Source organism: Suncus etruscus, chromosome 13 (assembly GCF_024139225.1).
Source record: "Suncus etruscus isolate mSunEtr1 chromosome 13, mSunEtr1.pri.cur, whole genome shotgun sequence".
NCBI classification, from domain to species: Eukaryota; Metazoa; Chordata; class Mammalia; order Eulipotyphla; family Soricidae; genus Suncus; species Suncus etruscus.
The window spans coordinates 38,640,382-38,649,951 of record NC_064860.1 but is presented as its reverse complement, the minus strand read 5'-3'; the positions used below and the strand labels follow the sequence as shown (position 1 = coordinate 38,649,951).

Below are 9,570 nucleotides of genomic sequence, written 5' to 3'. Positions count from 1 at the left end.
GGAGACAGTAGAGACAGACGGAGAGAAAAAGGACAGATGAGAGACAGAAGATAAGAGACAGAGAAAGTCCATCGTCATTTCCGGTCCCTTGGCTGAATTAAGTCTGAACGTCATTTCCTTCATGTACTTTTTTTTTTTAGTTCCTCCCTCTAACCCGAACCTCCTACACGGCCTTTGACCGCACGAAAATGTTCTTGGTGTTTTCCATTCATTTCTTTCTCTCTACAAAACTGGAATCGCAAAATAAACTCATATGTCAATCACTAGGCCCCCTTCCAGACAGAAAGACCAAGCAGGGATCTGGCCCGGATGCAGCGCGCTCATGCGCACGCGCACGGTGGGGGGGGGCACGATGAGTGGTGGGTGTGGCTTGCGATCACGTGACTCCCGGCCCCTGCCGCCCCGCCCACTGCAGCTGAAGGAAGCACTTCCCCTCCTTCTCGCAGTGACAGAGTCTCTGGGACGGCGCTCCGCTGCGTTTCTCCTGGAAGCGCCTCGCGCCTCGCTCTGCAGGTGAGTGGGTGAGTGACTCCCGGTTCCCTGGCTTCCTGGTGGGGCCCGGGGAAGGGATGGGAGGAGGGAAAGAGGAGGAAGTGTGAACGACGGCTTCCGCTGTCTGGGATCCCCACACTGTCATCGTGCCCTCCTTCCAGGAGCTTATTTTCCTTAGGTTTTTCTGCTAGGTATTCCCTTCCCCTCGTGACTTCAGAGATGTCTGTCAACCTCTCCCCGGACTGTAGGAGGTCAATGCGGCCATCATGGTTCGCTCTCTGTCTTTGGAGCCTCCAGGGCTCGGAGAAGGGGGATTGCTTCAGCCATTCCTAGGGATCTGCAGCATCTTCTTCAGGCTCCATTCCCCTATCCATGGCAGAGGCCCTCCTTGCACCGTCTTGAGCTTCGGCTGGGAATGGGGGGAGAGAGGAAGAACCCCAGACTCAGGGGCCAGGCCCTCCTGGGAGACATGCTCGGGAGGGGAATGTCACCGAGGTGGCCCCTCTGAAGAAGCCCAAATGGCTTCTGAAAGTGCTTTTTCCTGTTTCTGAATTTTTATTGCACTCCCCGACGGGCCCCCTCCAGGTTCATTAATATTTTCTGTAAATTACGACTGGACAGATAAAAGCAGGCCTTTTCCTCTCCCCCTTGATTTTATGGGGCAGGAAGAGAAGGGAATGGAATGCTGAAAGATATCGTGGTTTCCAAACAGGAGGTGTTAGTAATGCGACATGGGGGAGGCCTTGGGAGAGATGGATGGTATTGCATTGTGGTGGTCTGCAAGAGACACATTGGTTTAGAGGAAAGTGACTTGGTTTCCCTGAAAGGGAAGTGCTTTTTTTTCCCTTCAGAAACTCAATGGGCAGAAATAGAATTAACACCAAATATATTTGATCTTAAATCTAAAGGTGGTAAGGAGGTCCATTCGAGTAACTGCTGACATTTTTTAGTTACCATTCCCAATCAATTCCTTCAGGTTTCTCCATGTGTTAACCTCCTGAGTTGTCCCCATTTGTAAAACTTTTGCTTTTAAAGAATAGTCTTTTGAGAAAATTCAGAAATTATTTTGCTTTGGTTTTAAACCAAAGTGTACTCCCATTTTATTTGTTATGCAGCAGTCAATGTTTTGACCCAAACAGTGTGCTCTAAGGAGGGGTATTTTTCAGTTTTGGGTTAAACTTTATTTGTTTATACTGCAAACTCCAAGTTTTTTTAAGTTGGAAAAATCTTACAGAAGTTAGAAATCTTCTTTTAAAATGTAAATTAGGCTTTTTCTTAAATTGGGAAATGTTATTTTTAGTCAAAATTTTACTCATCCATATAATTTTTAAAAATCGGTTTAGAAAGAAAGAGTTGAAAACTGTCTTTAATAGCTGGAACTAATTAATTTTATCCCCTGCATCTTCCACATCAGCAGTAAACTGATTTTCTTTGGTTTAGGGGAACAAAAAGTTAAAATTCTAGAATAGCAGTTTAACCAAATGTAAGGGTAAAATTATACACTAGCTATTGAAACAGTTAACACCCTTGCTAGAAAAATAACCTTGATGATCTTTCTTTCCCTCGCTAATGAAGCAATAAATTATTGCAAATTTACCTTAGCATTTTGTATCCGTATTGGACAAAAGCACTAATATTTATTTGTTCATTTGACATGCTTGCTATCTATATAAATAGAATTTTATTATTGATTTGCTGGAGTGAAGTTCCTTGATCTCTAGGGAAAGGAAAATACAAGCATGGTAGCTTTATTACGCAGGTAACATTCCACTAAATGCTAAGGTGACATTCTTTAAGGCCCTGGAAGTCCAAACCAGTTCTATCTGGGTGGGACCAAAATGGGAACAAGAAAGCCAGCATTTCGAGTTGGAGTGGGAAATGCCAATATGAAGAAGATTGAATGAGTCTGCAGTTTTACTTCACTGTTCTCCCAATTTTAGGGAACTTATGATAACAAAAAGACCACTGATGAAATCTGGAAAATTAGCAGCAGGAATTGGTGGCTAGATTGCTTTTAAAGACGAATGTGAAAGAGCTTTGTTATATAAAAGTCACGCATGCACAGACATAAAGCTTGAAGATATTTCTGAGACCTCTGTCCATTTCTGCATATTAAATGAAGGAATCTTAACATTGGTAGATTAAATGGAATGTAGGGGTTTTATTGTAACCTGGGGCTCCTGTCAATCTGTGCTTGACTACATTATATATTAAGGTTATTCCCACCACCAGGAATTCTTCCTTACCCTCTGGAATGAGATAGCCTCTCAATCCTGATACTAAATAGTATTGTCTATTTTCATTTCTAGTATGTTGTTTCAAATTATTATTTGACATATTTTTTCTCGAACCATAAAACTAGAAGTTGAGGGACAGTATTTCTTCAGTTGTGTTTTCAGTATCTGGATGCTGAAATTTTGATAGATACTCTGTAAATTGTTAAATAAGTGATTAACAATTGGTCAAGATTTAAACTGCTATTTAAACTCTTGCAGATAACAGCTCTTTGTTATGTGTTGTGTACTGCATATTAGCTTTCAAATAAATAAATCAGTAATATAACTATCCAGATCATGGTGTACAGATAGACATAAATCTTAGGTCACTTTATATATGCAGTGATCAATTCACAACAGAGAGGTTTACTTAAAAGTACAATAATCATTCAGATGTGGAAGGAAAGGGGAAATGAATAAAAACAAAAATGGCTGTAAAATTCATAAGTGGATGGGGCCCGATCGGTGGCGCAAGTGGTAGGGTGTTTGCCTTGCACATGCTAACGTAAGACGGGCTGTGGTTTGATCCCCTGGCGTCCCGTATGTTCCCCTAAGTAGGAGTGATTTCTAAGTACATAGCAGGGAGTAACCCCTTAGTGTCACTGGGTGTGGCCCAAAAACCAAAAAAGAAAAAAAGATAAAATCCATAAGTGGAGTCCTGAGAGATAGTACATTGTATAAAGTACTTGCCTTTCACTGAGCAGATCTAGGTTTTGTCCCAGACATCCTGTATAGCCTTCTGAACCCTGCAGGAGTTCAGAAGAACTTCTAAACAGGCAAGAGTAACACCTGAGTGTTGCCAGATGTGGCTCCAAAATTAAATAAATAAAATCTACAAGTGATATGCCACGAGTCAGAAAATCAAGATTTTCATTCAGCTTTAGACTGTCATCATATACTCTTGTTGGGGTTGGGAACCTTCTTCCTCTTGCAGTTAAAAATGAGATAAACCCTAATCATTTTTATTTTTTTACTTTATTTTTTTTGGGGGGGGTTGGGGGTCACACCTAGCAGTGCTCAGGGGTTACTTCTGGCTCTGCACTCAGAAATTGCCCCTGGCAAAAGAAAAAAGAAATGACCCCTGGCAGGCTTGGGGGACCATATGGGATGCCTGGAATCTAACCATCATCCTGGGTTGGCCTCATGCAAGGCAAACGCCCTACCACTGTGCTATCTTTCTGGTTCCAACCCTATTCTTTTTTTTTGGTTTTTATTTTGGGGGGGGGGGCCACACCCGGTGATGCTCAGGGGTTAATCCTGGCTATGCGCTCAGAAGTCGCTCCTGGCTTGGGGGACCATATGGGACACCGGAGGATGGAGGATGGACCGTGGTCTGTCCAAGGCTAGCGCAGGCAAGGCAGGCACCTTACCTCTAGCGCCACTGCCCGGCCCCATCCAACCCTATTCTTTTTAATATTTTAATATCCCAGTGATTTGGGATACAAAAGATGGCTAAGTAGCTTTGTAAATTTATTTTTAATAGCATTTTTGGGCTACATCTGGTGGTGCTCAAGAGATATTTCTAGCTCTTTGCTGGAGATAAGTGTTTGCAGGGTATATGGAGAACTCATTTCTGGTGCTTAAGGACCTATGTGGTGCCAGAATATCTAACTGGAGTTGACTACATGCAAAGCAAGCACCTTACCCAGTGTATTGTCGCTCCAACCATGACTCTAGCAGTAAGGTTGTGAGTTCAAAACCCATGCCAGCATATTAGAGATATGCTGGCATAATTTAAATTCATAACTGAGTTTAAACCCTGGTGCTGCCCACACTTAATCAGAAAATTCTTACCTCTCTTCTTAGGGTTCCCCAGTGAGAAAGGATCAAGAAAAAGTTCAGTGGTTTTAAAGCATCCAGAGCAACCATGATGCATGTCTGGTGCCACAAATGCCCTTTTAGGTGATTCTGGCTGTCAGTAGTCAGGGCCCCAGGCTGAAAAATTATAAATTAATCTTAAATTTGAAAAAAAAATAAGTATGTAATTGTTGGCAGTAAAGTGCTTTTCTTTTTTTCTTTCTTTTTTTTTTTTTGGTTTTGGGACCACACCCGGCGATGCTCTGGGGTTACTCCTGGCTGTCTGCTCAGAAGTAGCTCCTGGCAGGCACGGTGGACCATATGGGACACTGGGATTCGAACTAACCACCTTTGGTCCTGGATTGGCTGCTTGCAAGGCAAACGCCGCTGTGCTATCTCTCCGGGCCCTAAAGTGCTTTTCTTAATGAGGTTTGGTCTTCCTACTTAATAGATTATGAGTATTATAGAAGCCTAGGATATGATTTATATATTAAATTTATTGATATCTAACTTGAATGTCTTGCATCCTGAATTCCTGAATCCTAAATTAAACAAGGTAGTCCACAAAAATAAATAACCGATTTGGAGTGTAGTCAGAGCAGTAGCATTTGAAATGAGATGATAGTAAAATAATAAAATAGCAAGAAAAGCTTACTTCTAGTAAAAATTTTAAAATAATTATGAATAAGAGCTGACAGTACTAACAAAGCTTATTGTTTTGTCAACTGTAATGACTTATTATTTCCTCATACAAGTTTTCCAAAGCTTATGATCTTGAATGTATAGTTTTCTGTGCTCAGAAATCACTCTTGGCAGTCTCAGGTAACCATATGGGATACCGGGACTCTAACCCAGCTCTGTCTTGGGTTGTCCTCGTACAAGGCCTTATTTACAGTCTACTGCTGTGCTATCTCTCCAGCCCCATTGAATGTATAGTTCTATTTCTAAATTTTTATTTGTACAAGATTTGTAGTAAAGAATTAAAATTGTGCAGATCTGTAGAACATAAATTTCAGTTTATGTTTTAAAATTAGCCTTTTGTTTTACTATAAATTTATTCTCATGTAAAGTGATACAAAAGGATACAAAGAACAAAATATACAAAGGAGTCAAGAGTGAGAGTAAGAAATTTCCCTTCTAGGACTAGAAATACTGTACTTTGGGTAGGGCACTTGCCTTGCACACAGCCAACTTAGGTTTGATTCCTGGTATCTCATGGTTCCCTGAGCACAGCTGAGTGTGATTAAAAAACAAACAAAAAAAATTTTTTTTCCTAAATTAACCACGAAGACAACAGGTAGTGTTTTTGTTTTGTTTTGTTTTGTTTTGTTTTGTTTTGTTTGGGGTCCATACCTGGTGGCGCTCAGGAGTTACTTCTGGCTATGCATTCAGAAATCACTCCTGGCTTGGAGAACCATATGGAATGCTGGGGGAAATCAAACCGAGGTTCATCCTAGGCTAGCTCGGGCAAGGCAGATGTCTTACTGATTGTGCCACTGCTTCAGCCCCAACAGCTAGTGTTTTTTAATTGGAAAATGTCACTAAACAATTCAATTATAGCTAGCATGAGTTTACATTGCATCTTAATACTGAGAAAAATGTACTTTGTTTTATACAGAAATTTATAATGGTAAAAAAATAAAATAATGTTGTCTTTAATGTTAGATTCTCTTCTATGTCAAATTAATTTTGATTGATTAAAGATATTTATAATTTTTTTAAAGACTTTAAATTTAAATTTTGGGATCTTGGGTATTGTTCAGTGGTAGAAAGTATGCTTCTTTTTTTTTTTTTTTTTTTTTTTTTTTTTTTTTTTTTTTGTGGTTTTTGGGTCACACCCTGCAGTGCTCAGGGGTTTTTCCTGGCTCCGTGCTCAGATGCCCCTGGCAGGCACGGGGGACCATATGGGATGTCGGGATTCGAACCAATGACCTTCTGCATGAAAGGTAAATGCCTTATCTCCATGCTATCTCTCCAGTTCCAAAAGTATGCTTCTTATATATAAAGACCTGTATTCAATAATTAAACATCAGGTATAAGATTGTATTCTTGATACCACCAGAAATGCTGAGCACTGCAGGGTATGGTCTATAACACCACACTTCTCTCTACAAATTATTTTGTGCCACAGAGATATCTCAGAGGGAGCACATGACAAGGACCTGAGTTTGATTGCTAACACCCGGAGATCAAAGCTGGAGGGCATGCTTTTCATCCTTAATTCCCAGATCCAATTCCTGGCACTGAATGAACCAACCAACCCCCACCTCACCACCCCTGCCCTGCACATACACACATCCCCTCTTACTGGAGAGACGGCCCAGGGTAAATTGCTTCTCTGGCATGTGGTAGACCCAAATTCAATCTCTGGTTCTATGTGTGATCCCCTGAGTACTACCAGAAATGATCCCTGAGCACACAGCCTAAGCACTACTGGGTATGACTTTCATTACTCCTACTACCACTCCAAAGAAATGTCTCCACGTTTGATTTTGTATAAAATACATAATTAGAATTTCACAGAGAAGAAACTTAGAGGGAAAAATGTATAAGCTCACTCTAGTACTCAGTATACTAACAATGAAAAAAAATTTTTTTTATCACTAGAAAAAAGTGTTCAGTAAAGTATGGTCACGAATTTTGACATCAGGGATAGAGAGATAGTAGAGAGGCACTTGACTTGCATATGACTGGCCCAGATTCCATCCTGGGTATCACTTTGAATTCCTTGAGGAATGCCATAAGTGATCCCTGAGCATAGTCAAATGTACTTTCTTTCCAACACAGAATATGAATTTTTATGAATCTTTAGTAAACAATTAGGCGAAATTTGTTACTATTATATATTATATATATTCTTTGTCCAGTAATACCATTCAATGGAACCTTTTCTTTAGAAATAAAGTACCAGATCTAGATAGTGCAGTAGCTAAACCCTGAGTGCTACTAGATGTAACCCCAAAAGGAGGGGTGGGGGGAATGTGAAACACAAGTGAGTTAAGCAGTGTTTACTTGTATGTTGCTGCCTGTCAGGAATATTGTTACTAAGTTATGGCCAAGGCATATTTTGGAATGCTTGGAAAGTCACTGGTAAGTTAAATGACTTTACAAGCAACTAAATTGTTGAGTTGAAAGGGTGTTTCTGAATGCATTCTGAAAAGAATATATAGTACATCTTAAATTAGAAGAAAGTTTTGAGAAATGTATACAGTAAGATACTGTGCCTTTGGAAAACACCATCTCGCTAATATGTTTTCCAACATTAGGAGAAGGAAAAAAATGAAAGAAAAAAGTCGAGGGCATGCAGAATAACACTTGTACAAGACTACTTGTTCCTGCATGTCTAAACAAGGTAAATTGTAGTAAAGGATAGTCACCTTAGCGGTTTTCTCAATTGGCTGAATGGGCATTTCAGGTTACTTTTACTTTTTTCCTTACAGTTTTAAGTATTGTGTGTTTTATTATGAAAATGTAGTATTTCTGTAATTGGAAAAGATGAAATTCTTTACATATTTGGGGGATGTTTTAGTTTCTTGAGCCACATTCCCCAGTGCTTTGGGGACTGTGTGGTGCCATAGTTTCTGGAACTTCTGCATGCAAGACATGTGTCCTAGTCCTTGAGCTATCAGTCTCTATTTACTCTTTTACTCTTTTAATTTACTCTATTTACTCTTTTAAGAAAAAGATTAATTATTCATTTTAAAGAACTGTGGTTTACAAAATTATTGATAGTTGAGTTTTAGGTATATATTTCTTTTTTTAATATTTTTTTGTTTTGTCTTTTGTTTTTTTGGGTCACACCCGTTTGATGCTCAGGGGTTACTCCTGGCTAAGCGCTCAGAAATTGCCCCTGGCTTGGGGGGACCATATGGGATGCCAGGAGATTGAACCGCGGTCCTTCCTTGGCTAGCACTTGCAAGGCAGACACCTTACCTCTAGCACCACCTCGCCGGCCCCTAGGTATATATTTCAATATCAGTACACTACTAGTGGGGCCGGAGCGATAGCACAGCAGTAGGGCATTTGCTTTGCACCCTGCTGATCCCGGACGGACCAGATTTCAATCCCTAGCGTCCCATATGGTCCCCCGGGTGCAGGAGCAATTTCTGAGTGCAGAGCCAGAAGTAACCCCTGAGGAGCACCTGGTGCAGCCAAAAAACAACCAACCAATCCACCCACCACTAGCATCAACTCCCATCACCAGTGTTCCCATACTTCCATCATCACCAAACCCATATCCCTCTTCCCTTGTTCACTGCTTACCACCTTGGCTGGTACATTACAAAGTTTCATTGTTACAGTTTAGATCTCATGTTTTCAGTGTTGAATCTGTGCTTTGGGTGATATAACTGAAACTTTGATCTGGGGTTTGGGGGACAGGAACCACATCCTATAATTTCAGGGCTTACTCTTGGCTATGGGCTCAGGGATTACTTTGAAGGACTATACATGAATCAAACCATGATCAGTCACATGCAGGGAAAGCTCCATAATCACTGACTGTTCTGTTTGGATGCAGGGGGACTCCTAAATGGTACTCATCAGGCCTTGATGCCCCTATTAATTATTTTCAGAACTAGATCTATAGTTCAACAACGTATCAGAGAATGTGGTATTCCTTGGGCTCTCTGGTGCTAAAAGTTACCTCTACCACTCACTCATTATTCTGAGGCTTGCCTCTACATCTACCCCCAGCAATGCATAGGTACATGTGTGCTGCACTCTCTTTGCATGTGGGTACATGGCTACATTTGTGCTGCACTATCAGCCCAAGATGTTGTCTTTTTGTTTGTTTGTTTGTTTGTTCTTAGGGCCACATCCTATGGTGCTTAGAGCTTACTCCTGCCTCTATATTCAGGGATCATTACTGGCAAATTTGGGTGGGGACAGGTGTCCTACTTACTGTACTATCTCTCCATCCCCAATTTCTGTTTTATTTTTTTAATGAGACTGAAGCAAACATCAAAGTCATAAAAGGAATGAAAGATTTTTAGAGTTAGTTTGT

General features: G+C 40.6%; 1 protein-coding gene across 1 annotated transcript in view; it reads left to right on the top strand.

Moving 5' to 3' along the window:
- The first annotated feature begins 404 nt into the window (after positions 1-404).
- Positions 405-9,570, top strand: part of ATP6V1A (ATPase H+ transporting V1 subunit A) — a 60,496-nt gene continuing 51,330 nt past the window's right edge. The window contains exon 1 of the mRNA XM_049785773.1: positions 405-513. The gene's annotated coding sequence lies outside the window, so the exon portion shown is untranslated. The remainder of the gene's footprint in view (positions 514-9,570) is intronic.